Source organism: Rhea americana, unplaced genomic scaffold (genome assembly GCF_003343005.1).
Source record: "Rhea americana isolate MKP2758 unplaced genomic scaffold, rheAme1 scaffold_3, whole genome shotgun sequence".
In the NCBI taxonomy this organism is placed as follows: Eukaryota; Metazoa; Chordata; class Aves; order Rheiformes; family Rheidae; genus Rhea; species Rhea americana.
Window position 1 is genome coordinate 1,563,772 of NW_028186423.1, and position 6,814 is coordinate 1,570,585.

Here is a 6,814-nt window from a genome sequence, read left to right on the forward strand (position 1 = left end):
TGGGGCTGGCCTGGCCCCCCACGCCGCGGGGGGACGCGAGCCCTCGCAGGGAGCAGGCTGCCCCCACGGGCGTCGCCGGCCCCCCGCTGCTCTCCGCAGCTGGGAAGCCGCTTGCCTGTGTTTTGGGCTTCGGCAGCGGGGGCTCGTCACCGCTAACGTTTAAATGGTCGCCACAAAATAAGAAGTTTCACCACTTGGAGCAGTTTCCCCGCTGTTTTTTTTTTTTTTTTTTTTTTTTTTTTTTTCAGGGAGTGGGGGTTTTTTTTTTTTTTTTTTTTTTTTTTTTTTTTTTTTTTTTTTTTTTTTTTTTGGGGGGGGGGGGAGTATCCTACCGTTGCCGTGACTGTTTCCCACCAGGTGATCGGAGGACACAAGGGCTCTGTAAGGGTGGGCTGAGCAAGGAGGGAGCTGACGGCCCACTTGGCCTTAAGGATCCTGCCTCTTCCTGGAGCTTCAAGAACGAGTGCAGTGTGGACACAGTAATTTAAGACTGGCTTTGTCGCTCACCTACAAGCAAGCCAACCTAGGTGTTTGATCTGAGGTTTCAAGAAAATGATCCATCTAACAGCTCGTTGCTGCTGAAAATGAAAAGCCTTGCTCCTCTTCCTCTGATATCCACCTCTGACAGCTTGGTCAGCTCTGGCACTCCTTGCACTTCCTCTCTTGGCTGATTCAGTTTGCTAATCTAACCTATTCAGGATTCAGAAGAAGGGTGCCTGTGGTGGCTTTCTGCTGGGCTGGTGACTGACAGCTCGTGGAAGGATACAGCAAGCATCAAACCCAGATGCAGGGACTGCAGGGAACCTTGCAAAGAAAGCACTAGACTGGTTCATCATCTTTATCCARTTGGGACATCTACTAGTCCCAACTAGGGAGTACTGGGCAATATGAAGAGGTGGCCACTTGCATTTTTAATTTGATTTAAGCTTGCTGTGAAATGCCAGGTGAGCCTGTGGCTTTGCCTGCAGGAGCAGTGTCGCTTCAGCTGCTGTCAGGGGCATGTTCCCCATCGCTGCACTTGCTGCCCRCCGTTTTGCTCTGCCGCCGTGCGTTGCGCTGGCATCTGTTTGTGCTGTCTGTCCTGTGGTTACTTCTCAGCCAGATCGGTTAGTGAGCTGCTCAGTTAGTGAACACGGCCACAGGAGCAGCTGGGCCAGTACGTTAAAGAGGGTGAACTGAGGACAGGAGCAGATGGCGGCRGAGATGGAGAGAGCTGCTCAAATACACAGACTCACAGTCTGCGCTGTGTCAGCGAGGTTGCTCTCCAGTGGAGAGGTTTTCATGTTCTTAGGAGGAAGATAATTGTGCTAGTCCTTAAGTCAGGTTAGCCTGATGTATATGCATCCTGTAGCTACCCAGTGTTGATCTTTTCCTGTCTCTCACTCATTTTAAATAAAAGCTGGTTGAGCAGCTAAAATATCACTTCTGCTAAATACCCAGTGGGCAAGATTCTGTCACATTTAGTTACAGCCAGTAACACTGAAAACAGACATCAGGTGCTATTCCATGAGTATGAGTCAGGAGTTACGATTACATTTGTGTGTTGATAAGAATATCTAGACGACAAGAAAAGAGAAGAAAAACATCTTCAGAATMATCTCAAGTGTGAGTAGTAATAACATTTTCAGACATATTTTCATTGCTCCTGCAAGAAACAAACTGAGAAAAGATACATTCTATACAATAAATCATCAGTATTTGACAGATTTTGTTCCCTTCTCCTTACCAGCTCGTATGGATACATTGAGTTTTGATTTTTTTTGCAGTGGACCAAAAGGAGTTCTCATAGTGAAGTTGGCTTCAGATAAATTTCTCTCCTCAGCATAGACACTAAGAGACCAGCTGACTTGGTGCAGGTGCTCATATTACCCAGTCAAGGGTGGGTGTACTGGAGCCACCAAAATCAGATGCAGGCCTGCTGTCTGGTGAGATGGCATCCAAGTTGTGTGCTGGTTGTTGTGGAGCCATACAGCAGAGAAGTGGCTCTGTGCTGGTTGCTTGCCTCATCAGATCAAGATGAGCCAATTAGAAAATGAGCAGAGGACAGTCCTACATGTGAGGAGCCCTGAAAGCGGGTTGCACTGATCACAGATGCCCTTGAGGTCAGTCACCAGAAAGATGTTCTTGGCACTCGATGACCTGACGGGATTAGATCACAAGTTTCTCATTTATATTGACTTCACAGTAGTGTTATATTTCCATGGCCATCTAAGGAAATCTGTTTCTTTTCTTTCTTTTTTCTTTCTTTCTTTTTTTTTATTTAGCAGTTAGTGCAATTTTATTATGACCGAATGGCATAAAAGGCAGATGATATACACCATCCTCTTCAACTTTCCTTCTCACTGGTATTTTTGTAGTACCTTGGAGCCTTTCTGTGCTGTGCAAATGATGAGCAGAGAGACAGTCTCTAGCCTAAGGCACTTCCAGTCTCCATGCATGCCAAGAGGCCACACCTGGATGTGTGCTATRTGCACATCCAAGGACTTTGAAGATGAAGGCTGTGGGGACTGACAGCAGTGCCAAGATGGAACTACTAGTCCAAATGTGCGAGCAGTCTGTAGCACGCTTATGGGGGAGGTGGGGGAGCTGCTGTCAGTCACAGAGGATTTTGCTTTTTGCATAGAGTAGAATTGTTTTGGCAGAAGAAACACTGAGAGAAGCTGACAGGTCCTTAAGTGCCRGCAGTGAAAGCAGTCGTGCAAGGATGCAGCATCGGCAGCCCATCACTGTGKTGGAGAAGAGGCACCCTCTGCATGCGCAGAGGAGCAGCCCCATGGGCAGACTGTCAGCTCTGCAGCCACGAGGTGGTGTAGTGCTTCGCCCTGCATTTACTTTCTACCAGTCCCTTCAGAAAATGCTGTTCTTTCTCCTCTGGACAGCCAAAGCTCTCGAGAGAGGAGGAATCATGTGAAGGGAGACTCTCACCTTTACAGAGCTGACCCATGGCATAAAAAATTAACAAGGGCAGAAGTGAGATCCCTCCATCCACCCTGTTTGTGCTGAGCCTGCACGAGAGCCTTTCCTCAAGCCTGCCCTTGCCCAAAGCTGTGGGCTATGGGACACACATTGGAGGGAAATGGCTAAGTGAGTTGTGATTCTGGAATCCCCATGCTTGGAGATGAAAAAGCCTTTGGATTACTTTGAGAAAATTGTTAGCAATGAGAACCTAAACAGAGCAAAGTCCACTGAATATATTATTCCTTTTTAAATTCTTGCTCAGCACTATTTCACTACAAGGATAAGTTGTTGGAAATTGAAAATAATTTGTGAGGAATTTGGCATGAACCATTTTTTACCTGAAATCTATCTTAAGATTTCTTTAACATTTCTGTACTTGCAGTAGATCTGACACCTTGCCCAGGACACTATCCAGTCAGATTATGAGGATGGAGATCCACAACCTCTCTGGGCAAGCTGTTCCAGGCTCAGTTACTCTCACAGTAAGAAAGTGCTTTCTTATGTCCAGATGGAATTTCCTGTGTTTCGTTTTGTTCCTATTGCCTCTCATCCTGCCACTGGCAACCACTGAGAAGAGTTTGATATCGTCCTCTTGACACCCTCCAATAAGTTATTTATAGACATTGATAAGGTCCCTTATCAGTCTTATCTTCTCCTGGCTAAACAGGCTCAGCTCTCTCAGCCTTTCCTCATAGGAGAGATGCTCCAGTCCCTTCATCATCATACAAGCCCTTCGCTGGACTCTCTCCAGTAGCTCCATATCTCTCTTGTCCTGAGGAGCCCAGAACTGGACGCCCTATTCCAGGTGTTACTTCACCTGGGCTGAGTAGAGGGGCAGGATCACCTCCCTTGAACTGCTGGCAATGCTCTTCCTAATGCAGCCCAAGATGCTGTTGGCCTTCTTTCCTACAAGGGTGCTTTGCTGGCCCATGTCCATTAGGTCCCACAGGTCCTTCTCTGCAAAGCTGCTTGTGACCTTGTTGGCCTCCAGCGTGTACTAGTGCATGGTATTATTCCTCCCCAGGTGCAGGACTTGGCATTTCCTTTTGTTGAACTTCATGAGGTTCCTCTCTGCCTATTTCTCCAGCCTGACAAGGTCTCTCTGATGAGCAGGACAAACAGCTGGTGTATTATCACTCTTCCTAGTTTTGTGTTATCTGCAAACTTTCTGAGAGTGCTCTCTGTCTCATCATGGTAAACAGTAGTGGCTCCCATATTGACCCCTGGGCAACACCACTAGTGACTGTCCTCCCACTGGACGTGCTGCTGCTGATCACAACCCCCTAATTCTGACAATTCATCCAGTTTTCAGTCCACTTTACTGACCATTTATCTAGCCCATACCTCAAGTGTCTCAGACTCAAGTTTGTCATTAGCCTTCTCTTTACTTTAAATGTTTCCTTTATAGTCAGAATTTACCATTTTCACAATCATTTCTAGACATCACAAAGAAATGATTCCATAAACTTCCCGTGTTTAGAGGCATGTGTTTTGGCACCTTCTTTCCTTAACAAAACCTGAACACTGGGCTTAAAAATCCTTGGTCATGTTTACTGCTCCATAGGCAAATATCTTAACATTTCTTCTAGTAAATACTTACATTTTCTACTGCAGTTCCTCTTTCTCCTAAGCAGTCTGTAATTCCACTGAATGCAGCTGAGATTTAGCTGATGAATTTTAATCTTCCAAGTAAACCCTTAGCTTATACATGAGGAAGTAACAGGAGAACATTCATGCCKGTCAGTTCTATGTTATAGACTGTATACCCATGCATCTGTATAAATATTCTTTAAAGGCCCCAATGTGCTCCAGCTTCCACATTAGGTGCATTTTTGCCATGGATGCCAGCAGGAGCAGCCTGCATCTGGCAAAGTGAAAAAAAATCGCTTTTAAGTGCAGTGCCCTGAAACTCTGCATATTTACAAGCCTGGCCATTCTTTTTTATAAGTAGAAACATCCAACACAACTTGTAATGTAAACTTCAGCTACTGAATCCTTCCCTTCTTCTAGGCAGCAGCCTAGAACTGACTTTAAAGTGAATTTCTTCCTAACCATTCAACACTGTGTCTCCAAATCCTCCTCAGCTGATGATACAATATTAACTTGTGGTTTTCTATTGCATTTTTAATGTCACAAACTGTAAGCCACACAGCTATTGAAACCAAAAAAATCATGTCTGTAAATCTATCTCAGGGAAAGACCTTAAAACTTTAGCAGGTACTCTGATGTTGCCAGGTTGCAAGATTCACAAGATATTGGTCTTCTGAGTGAAATATGGACTAGTCTGGGACACAAAACCTTGTCTTGCTACATTGAAGAGAATCCAAGACCTGATTTACACAGGCATTGGTGCTTGCAGCTGGAATAATGTAGTGGTTTTCAAGTGGTGTCCCACAGATACCTATAGATCCATGAATTACTTCTGAGGCATTCCTGTAAGACAAGGGAAAAAAGAAAAGTAGATTTGCTGAAGTAGTTTAAAATTCGTGGTGCATATGCAGCTCCACTGGCAACTGGGACCACAAGTGGGAGGAATTTGCAAACCAGAAATGACTGAAAAGTTCTGGTCTGATTTACTTCTTTCCCCATTTCAAAGATCAGAGTACCCCCAAAATATTGATCTTTGTGAGTAAATACCATGTTCCTACAATTAAAAGCAGATTTTTAATGAAATCCAATCCCATATTCTCAACTGGTATTGGTCTTGGACAAAGCTAGAATGACAGATCCCTGCCAGTGGAAGAAGCCTGGATGTTTGAACATCTAATTTCTAGAGATCTTTCAATAACTTTAGTCTGTTAAAAATTCTTTAAAAAGCAACACTACGAACTTTCAGCTGAAGCAAATCATGGGAACCCCTGAATTCATACAGCTGTAGAGGAGAAAACTGAAAAGTGCCACAGGATGAAAGTGTCATAGGTGCCAGTCAGACTGAGACGTGAGGAACCTAACTTGGCTCTTTCAGAAAAGCAAGGATGCACATGTACCCTCTGCACAGACAGACTGCACACAAGATTGCCCACAAGACTGAGGAAAGGAAAGACTTTGCTCTCCCATTAACTTCTCTCTGTGACTGTGCAAAATATATATGTGGCCCACTTGTTTGGCTCTGACTTTGTGCTTCCAGAGCCCTAAACCTGAACAAGAAATCTAGATTCTAAAATGAAGTAATTAATAATTACAATGATAATAAAATATACTTGTGGCCAAAATACTTGGCCAAAAATATACTAACCCAGGGAAATAAAAATTTTCCTTGCCTAAGATAAATTCTTATTATATTGCCCTAGGAATTTTGACTATCCTCTCATTTTTTTTTTCTTTTTTAAAATTTACATGGATTTCCATTTTCTCTGTCTTACTTGCTCTGGTGCAGATAGAGCAATGCTTTGTCTTTTCCATATTGCAAAAACACCTTATTCTTATATTGCACCAATTTCAAGGTAACTCAGCCCAGCATGGTCACAAGAGTGGGGGAAGCCAGGAAGGGGGTGGGTGCAGGATGTCATTCCCAGCCTTGCTACTGAAGCAGGCTGAAAGAATAGACTCTTACTCTCTCTTTCATGCTCTGCTGGCATTAAGGAGGTAGGAGGCAGAAAGAGAAGGCAAGACCACTTGTTTGCTCAAGGCATATTGCTGCATGTGTTAGAAGCGTRGTTCTTTATTTACTTGCGTTGTAGTAGGGTCAGTCACAGATCAGGACCCCATTGAATCAGTCACCATACAAACATGGAACAAAAGCAGTAATCCTTGTGCTTTGGTTAGCTAGTAAATCACCCTCGTTTAAAGGACAGGGATTTGCATATTTATGGTTGGGAAATAATCACACTTTTCTTTAGCACGTTGGACTTGCTCC